This window comes from Hylobates moloch, unplaced genomic scaffold, assembly GCF_009828535.3.
Source record: "Hylobates moloch isolate HMO894 unplaced genomic scaffold, HMol_V3 SCAFFOLD_5, whole genome shotgun sequence".
Taxonomy (NCBI): domain Eukaryota; kingdom Metazoa; phylum Chordata; class Mammalia; order Primates; family Hylobatidae; genus Hylobates; species Hylobates moloch.
In genome coordinates, this window is record NW_026652280.1 from 132,405,883 (window position 1) to 132,414,940 (window position 9,058).

The window sequence follows — 9,058 nt, forward strand, 5'->3', positions numbered from 1 at the left end:
CTTCACTCTGTCCTACTGTTTATACTCTATAGCATTTGCCCAACTTCATGTAACTGGTCTCTAATTGATTTTATCCAGAACTCCCTTTTCCTTAAGTGCTTGTGAGCAGTACCTACTGGGGGAGAAGTCTGTGTGTACATAATTCAAATTCTAGTCACCAGTGATAACGCTATTATGTGTGATTGCAATTCTCTAAATTCTTTCAGCTTATTTCCTGCCACCAGAGTGACGAATGCTTTGATATGTTCCTGAGTTTCTGTGATGCTCTGCCATGAAGTCCTGTAACTCATCTCACTGACGGTGTTGATCTCAAGGTTAACTTTATGTGCTGAGCTGTTCCCAGCAAGAGCAGCCTCTAGCGCACCTCCTGCCTTGTGCTTGCCCAGCGAGATATGATAGCACAAGGGCCTTAATTCCTTCCCTATCATGCTGTCTTGTTTGGCAAACACAGAGACTTAGTGTAATCTTAGAAAATTATGAATCTTTCTTTTAGAAAGGGGGTTTAAATGTGTGTATACATGTATCAACGTGAATATTTTACAAACGCATATGTGCGAATACATGCATGTGTCTATAGGAGTGTGTGTGATACTAAGGTGCATGTATACACCAATATACCTTAAGATGCAAATATTCCACTGTTTTTTGTGTCTCAAAGAGCAACATTATGACCATTTCTATATCTAATAATCATAACAGAACATAGTTGTCACTTGTGGAGATATAATTACCTCTTGAAAGGGTTGAAATGGTTCTGTCACTGGAAGTGATATTCATCATTGGGAAGTGACTCCTAGAAATTCAGGATTGATGGCAGAGGTAGCATAGGAGAATGGAAGGGAGGACGTCAGTCTTCTCTGCTTATCCCACCATTTTTCCATTTGTGAGGTCATTTGACAACTCCATCCTATCCTCTTAGTTATGTGGACCATGTAATAGTTTGAGAATTGAGTTGTAATTTTCAGAAAAGAACCAGGATGAGCTCTGGCCATTCCACCATAAATCCTGACCACAGCCAGCTATTACACATCAGACATCAAATTTCCCTTGTGCACTCACCATTCCTGCCCTTTGCTACAATTTGGCTCTCATCCATGTATTCATTTATACAGCCATGCATTTCATTTATTCATTCAATAAATTATTGCACACTTACTACATGTGGTACTGTTCTTTACTATGTTCTGCCAGGATCACTCTTCTCCTCCTTTAGAAATTCTATTCATCTGTCCATCTCTTCTAGTTAGACCTAATTTTTCCTCCTCTTTCCATCTCTTAGTACTTGTGCATTCTGGTAGATTTTTAAAATTTTAATTTATTTTTGTTGCATTTTGTTTGATAATTAGTTTTTTGGTCTGGCTTTCTTCTCCAGCTGAAGAGAAGCTCTTGGAGGACAGGAAGATGGTCTGCAGCATTGTGTCTCCCAGCCAACCTGACATAGCCTTTGGCAGGTAACCTTCCACAGCAAAAGTCCCTTGAATTGAAAAGTGAGTGAACTGTTAAGGAACCTGGAGAGGAAGATGGAAAGGTTGCAGGCTTCCAGGGATCTCACTTGTGTCCTCTTGTTAATCTCTCCCACAGGCCATATAAGCTAGCCATCATGAGTGTGGTAGACTCATGGAATTCACCATTAAGAAGTAAAGAAATTTAATCTCCATGAATTGTACACTTATAAGTGGTTAAATGATAAATATTATGTTACATATATTTTATCACAGGAAAAAACAAGTACAGAAATATTTTGATCTGGAGTTGGGGAAATAAAAACTAAAAGAACAAACAACTTGCAGGCACTAGCAGGAAGGGAGGCTGTTTCAGGAAGATGCTGTAAAAAAAAGTTGGAACCAGATTAGGGAAACCCTTGGCACAAAAGAGCAATGCTCATCAAAGTCCCAACAGAATGAATAGAAAGACTTTGAGGGAAAGACTCAAGGTATAGTGAAAGCCCAAGTCAAACCCCTAAAGGGGTTACTCAGGGCACTGGAGTGGGAATGGGTGTAGAGGTGTGGCCCAAGGATAAACACAGAAATTTAGGCCAGAAAAGAGAGTCTATGAATATACTTATTCAGTGAGTCACAGAACAATGAAGCATCAGTATGCATTCAACCAACATGGGCTAAAGGCCTACTCAGGCCACTTTTAGCCATAGAAGAAAAGATGCAGTCACTTCTTCATGGAGCTCCATTCTACTTGGAAAGGTAGAAAGTTAAATTAGTGATTTTGATATGATCTGAAAAGTACTGTAACAGAAATTGTGTGTTAAATGCAATGGAACATACTGGAAGGAGAAATTAGTGCCACCTCTTGGGAGTCAGGAAGAAACTTCATGGAAGAGATGACATTTAAATCTACTCTTGGAAGTAGAAACTTGTCAGGGAAGTTAGAGAAGAGAGGCAGGGCATTCCAGGCAGAGGGTCTAGCACAGACAAAGGGGCATGGACTTGCACAGCTAGTAAAGCATTGCTTCATACTATAAGCAGCTGTCCACTAACTGCACAGAAATACTAATGCTGCTGGAGATTAACCATCTGGAGGATCTTCACAGCTGCTTGTTGGGAACCACCATGTTAATGGACAAAAGGAAACCATGAGAAGTGTTATAGTGAACCTAGCCAAAAGGATCAAAGAAGCTAGAAAGTAGGACACTGTCGTCTGACACCTATAGATGAATGTTAGCCAGATTAATAACAAGTTGTTAGTCACTACTTTGATTCCTCACAAGGGTAAATTGATCAATACCAGGTTATTCTCCTATGCATCACATGTTAGTACTTTTCCTAATGATCACTGAAATCACATTTGTGCATTTCTCTAAACCAAAGGAGGAACAGGAGTTATACCAGGGGAGAAGCCCTAATGCTTGGAGCTGTTAAGCATTTGCTTGTATTTATTGACAGCTGGGTTGATCCAAAACCCATCTTTCCAGGCTGGCATGCATACTTAGTAATTAAAGCAGGATTTTATATGGCTTGAAATATTTTAATGTGAATGTATCCTGAGGGACCTCAGCAGAGACTTTGGTTTAATAAATTTAATAACTAATTAAGACATCCTCAACTTCAATCTCCATTAGGTTAATTTTTTAATGAGTTTCAGAATGTCTCTCAAGACATTTCTTCCCTAGATGTGGTGAGAAACACACCTGCATACACGTGCACCAGGTGTGGATTTTAGCCTTTGATTTGCCAGCTACTAACTGTGTAACCTTGGTAAAATCACTGAGTATCTCTGGGTTATTCTTTCCTTCTCCATGAAAGACATGTTTACATGCATCTCATTTCATGAATCTCAAACAGTCTGATGGCTTTGTGCAAGTAGTAGAATTAGAATCCGGTATGTTATCAGTATGCAGAAATATTCCTTGAAAGAGTTTCTTAAAGTTAAAATTAAAATTTAATAATAATTATTATTTTTTTAGAGACAGGGTCTTGTTCTGTTGCCTACACTGGAATGTAGCACCATGATCATAGCCCACTATAATCAACTTCTGGGCTGAAATTATCCTTCTGCTTCAGCCTCCTGGGTAACTAGGACTACAACTGTGTGCCACCATCCTTAGCTTTTAAAAATTTTTATTTTTGTAGAGATAGGGTTTTGCTATGTTGCCCAGGCTGGTCTCAAACTCCTGGCCTCAAGCACTTCTCCAACCTTGGCCTCCCAAAGCTCTGGAATTACAGGCATGAGCCACTGCATCCGGCCTACTTGAAAGGTTTTATTAACTGGCCGATATACCAACAAAATGTGTAGATAATCCGAAGCTACTGAGATGTGTCTATTTTTCAAAAACTACTTAGCCCCTTTGCTTCTGAGGGTTTGAATTGTTTTCCCTTCAGTAGCTATACCTTGGAGAACCCATCAGCAATTGATGGAGACTATCTGTCACCAATCTGCCTCTCTCCAATAAAGATCTTAGACTTAGGGAAAAGCAAAACACTAGCCTATTCTTCTTCCTTTCTTCCATCACTGTGTCAGGCCAATCCCATCATGGAAAATTTACCTTGATGGAGAAGGAGGAGGGAATTGCAGAGAAAAGGAAAGAGGAAAATTAAAATATTAACTTCTTCATATGTTAAAATAGAATGGTCCTCCTCCTTCCCAGTCAGACTTGGGTAGTATAATTCTCTATTTTTTTCCTCTTCCATACTAATGGTGAATCTGATCCACCTACAAAATAATTGGTACTTTCAAAAAGTAGCTTTCATAATATATTTAAAATACTCCTTACATATACTTTTTATAATAAATTTAAAATGGTAAAAGTAGGCATTTGCTTTTACCTTGAGCAGTAATGTGGAAGGGAGCATGATCTGAGGGAAAATAAGGTCTGAACTGTCTCATTCAGTACAGCCAAATGTTGATCGTCCAAATCCATGACAAATCTGCCTTTCAGTTTCTTTGTGACATTACTTCCTCCCTCTGCATATTTAACTAATCTTTAAGAATGAGAAGTTGGCCTGCTTTCCAATTTCCTAGGAACAAGATCTTCTGAGAATGGTAACACTATTTTATTTAAAGTCCATTTGAATTCCCAGCATTTTAGAGAATCCATATTCAATGTTAGAATAAAAACACATTCCAAAGTAAGATGAAAAAGTGCACTCTGCTCCACAGCCAACGTACTATTTGCGAAAGTTCCTGCTGTGTTGAAACTGGTTAGAAGGAGGCCTGTTTTCCATTGCAGTATTCATAAAGGCCTCGGTAACAATTTTGGGGTCATAGCTATGGGGAGTTACACCCACAGGCTGGATAAATATGACACTTAAGTCATATTTGTTAGGTAAAGTAAGCTGGCCCTTTGCAGTGCCCAGGAGCCAGGTGACACATTTTATAAAAAAGAAATTAAGGAACATACAGGGTGAGAACTTTTTTCCAATATGCTAGTAATAGGAACTACAGTGAATGGAGAATTGGGACAGAGTACTTTTTTTTTTTTTTTTTTTTGAGAGAGGGTCTTGCTCTGTCACCCAGGCTGGAGTGCAGTGGCACAATCATAGCTCACTGTAGCCTCAAACTCCTGGGCTCAGGTGATCTTCCCACCTCAGCCTCCTGAGTAGCTGGGACTACAGACACATGCCACCATGCCCAGCTAATTTTTGTATTTTTTGTAGAGATGGGATTTTGCCATGTTGCCCAGGCTGGTCTCAAACTCCTGGGCTAAAGTGATCTGCCTGCCACAGCCTCCCAAAGTGCTTTGATTACAGGCAGGTGATTACAGGTGTGAACTACCACGCCCAGCTTGAGACTCAGGACTTTCTAATGCTTCTATCTTCAAAAAAAAAAAAAATCTAAAAACCAGCTCTATATACGAACAATGATAGCTTAATATCTTTTGACATCTCTGAGAGTGCCCCATCAGACCATCTTATTAATTATTTCTGCAGTCTAACAAGATGCTCCCCTATCCTATGCTCTGAAGTTAAACATAAATTAATATCCAGATGGCTTCCAAAACTTTTTTGTTTTTGAGAGAGAGTCTCGCTGGGTAACTCAGGTTGGAGTGGAGAGGTGTGATCTCAACTGCAACCTCTGCCTCCCAGGTTCAAATGATTCTCATGCCTCATCTTCCCAAGTAGCTGAGATTACAGGCATGCCCCACTAGGCCCAGCTAATTTTTGTATTTTTTAGTAGAGATGGGTTTTGCCATGTTGGCTAGGCTGGTCTCAAACTCCTGGCCTCAAGTAATCTGCCCGCATCAGCCTCCCAAAGTGTTAGGATTACAGGCATGAGCCACCAATCCCGGCCCCAAAACTTTTTTTTCTAAGGTTGAAAACCTTTCTGCTAATCTTGTAGCTCTGTTTCTACCCAAATGCCCTGATTTGTGATAGAAGCTGAGAATTCTAGGTCTTTGGAGTAACAAAAAACTCAAAACCCAAAAACTGACCTAATTTTTAAAGCATAATCAGGAAATAGGAAAATTTCTACCACTCCAACATATCTTTTCTTCCTTATTGCTTTCTAACACACTCTTATATGTTCGTATGTTCCTTTTTTTTTTTTTTTTTTAACCCTTTTCCTTCCTTTGCTTATAACATTTGCCAGCTGGAACTCAGTAACTCTGCTGGACACTAGTTTAAACCAACGCTGGGGCTAAGAAGACTGCCAACCAGCACCTGTCCTGAACCTGAAGGCACGAAGAATTCTCCTGTGTTTTGCTAGGCTTGATTTATACACAGCTACTGCTCTTTTACTGTGTAAAGCATGCCTGAATTGAGCACACAGGCATCATCCATCCAAGATTCACATTTTTGTTCTGTTACCTAACAAAGAGGAACTCCTGACCATTCTTCAACATATTGGAGCAACAAAGTTGACTCCCACACGTCAGCCTATCAAACAAACCATTGTCTTTACATGGTGGTGATGGGAAGGTAAGAGTCATGGTAAACATCCCTAAAACCATTTCAATTTTCCCTTCCTTCTTAGTAAGATGTTTGTAAATGTAGCCATGGCAATAAACAGTTGGCTGGAAAGGCTAAATGCATCTTTAGAAATCCTCCCAGCCAGCAGTTTCCAAACATGGTTCATGCACACCAGACACACTTGTGGAGCTTGTTTAAAAGTTGGATTCTCATCCACTTAACAAGTACTTTCTAAATCTAGGCTCAGAGTTCTAGAATGCTATTCAAGTAAGTAGCTCATAGACAGTCAGATTTCAGAACCCCTAGTAGGTTAATCCAGGCTTCCCCACTTGCTCTGCATGCTGCTCTTTGGGTGAGTAGATGCCAACTGAGTTTGAGCACTATGGCCTCTTAGAGAGGGTCAGGATTCAAGGCAAAGCTAGAGAAAACAAGACCCTTAAAAACGAACTGGTGATTTCTTTGAACAGATCTCCAGGTGACATTGGCAGGCCCTGGTTCATGAGACTGTAAAGAGCCTGAGCTTGAAGCCCATGGAGACTGGACAGCAAGCTGAAGCCATGCTCCAGCTGTTGTTGTTTAACCTTTGCTCCTGGAGAGTGGAGCTGGGTGGTGGGAGCAGAGAGTTGGCAAAGGACCACTGGCCTGTACTGCCAGAGGCCTCCTAATTGCCCAGGCCAGGTTTGTTGCCCTTTTGCTATGTTTTCTTGGTATCCCAATCCCTGCCCCATAATATAGCATTTATCACAGTGTATGGAAACAATACCTCTCTATTTACTTGTCTTTTTTCCCACATTAGACTCTATTAAGGTTTCTGTGACCCCATATTGCCAACATCCCAGCAATAAGCACTCAGCTGGTATTTGCTGAATGAATAAGTTTTGTAGCTTAGTTAGATTCAACTCGGTTAGAATTTCTCTGTAGGATTTAAAATACACTTACTTTGAAAGCAACTTATGTGCTTTGCAATTTAAAACACGGTCCCACCTAAGAACAAGAAACATTCACAGTGATTAGGCCCACTAACCAAATCTAGCTGGCCTGTTTTTGTAAATTAAGTCTTACTGGAACACAGTCATGCTCGTTCATTTATGTTATCATTGATAGCTGCTTTCACGATACAACAACAGAGTTGGTAGTTGCGATGAAGACCCAGAGACTGTAAGGCCTGCACAGCTGAAAATATTACATCTGGTTCTTTACAGAAGGGTTTGCCAACTCCTGCCCTAGAATCATGTGGAACTGACTGTGTGACATGTTGGGCACATTGCTTAGCGTCTCTAAATCTTGGTTTTCTTATTTGGATGGTGGGGATAATAATGACACCCTGTCTTACAGGGTTCTTTTTTGGAATAAATGGGATAATCTCTATAAACCTGCCCATACTAGGTGTTCAGTAACTATTAACTGTTATTTTTATAACTTTAAAAAATTTGCCTACATTCTTTCTTGTCTTTTTTTTAAAATGCTACTGCTCATCTGCTCTTTACATTTTTAATCAAAATAAAGCCAGAGCATTCCCTAGCCTTAATGGAGGCACTGACATTTGAAAGAACTTAGGGTTCAATTAGGTTTTGGTGACTAAACTATTCAGTTTCTTAGAAAAAAAAAGACTAAAAACTTCTCTAATTCTATAAAAAAAAAATCCAAGGCAAGATCTTTTAGATGTTTAATAAACATGCTGTGATATGAGATGTTTGTTTTGCACAAGCTTCAGTCATAATAAACAGAAGTAAGACTTGACTTCTTTTACATTTATCCCCTAATTGTGTATCTACCTTACATATTATTTCAATTGCCTCTGAAACCAAAAGGCCAAAGCAGTTCTATTAAATTTCTTTGAAAAAATGCAGAGGGTGGAGTAGTGTGGGAGGAAACACTGAAAATATCAAATGGTTTTTTGTATCAAGAAGGTTCTGAGTGATAAATAAGAGACCAAGCCAAGAATTTCCAAGGGTATCTTTTGCTTAACTTGCAATTTTGATTGCTGGAAAGCTTACTGACCACTTTTGTTAAAATAAATTGCTTATGCCCTTTAATCAGAAAAACGTCCTGCAGAGTACTGCAGAGTAGCTTGTGCAAAGGAGGAGAGCATTCTGACTCATTTGATATTTTATTTACTTATTTCTCATTCTAATCATGGAGCTTAAATGGAGTTACAGTTTTCCCCTTAGTATTCAGGATTTCCAAAGTCTTGGCATTGATCAAGACTCTGTCTTACAGGAATTGACAGCAGGAGGCAACTCCTACTTTCACTCCTTTAAGTACTCATCTATCCATCTGAGGAGTTACCTGCTTGGTCACAGTGTCCCACTGTCCATAGCAACAAGAATTTACAGTGTTTGTTAATGTATAAATCTATTCTCCAAAAGTTACACTGCAGTCTGGATTTGTATAATTGGGACATTTACATGTTGAGTTAGAATCTATCTACATTGAAGATATTTTTTTCTGGAATTTTATCTTCGACTCCAAGAAATAAGGTCCCTCTGCTCTGGGTCATTTCGTGTCCTCCAAGAAGCAGTCACCAAAAAGGAATTAGATATGCATGAGATCTACTGGGGACAAAGCCCATGAAGGATACAGGGGCAAGGGAGCACGTGTAGGTGGGAAGAGCCTTCAGACTGTGATGCAGGTCTGACCTCCGTGGAAGGAGAGAAGGGGAAGGAGAATTGTGAAGAAGGAACCTCAGACTGCAATGC

At 39.7% G+C, this 9,058-nt stretch overlaps 1 long non-coding RNA gene across 1 annotated transcript; it reads left to right on the forward strand.

The window, feature by feature from the left end:
- Window positions 1-210: 210 nt before the first annotated feature.
- On the forward strand, window positions 211-6,319 carry LOC131383540 (uncharacterized). The gene is made up of 3 exons (XR_009213681.1): window positions 211-314; window positions 1,373-1,451; window positions 6,040-6,319. It is a non-coding gene; the product is annotated as an uncharacterized LOC131383540 (long non-coding RNA).
- The last annotated feature ends 2,739 nt before the right edge of the window (window positions 6,320-9,058 follow it).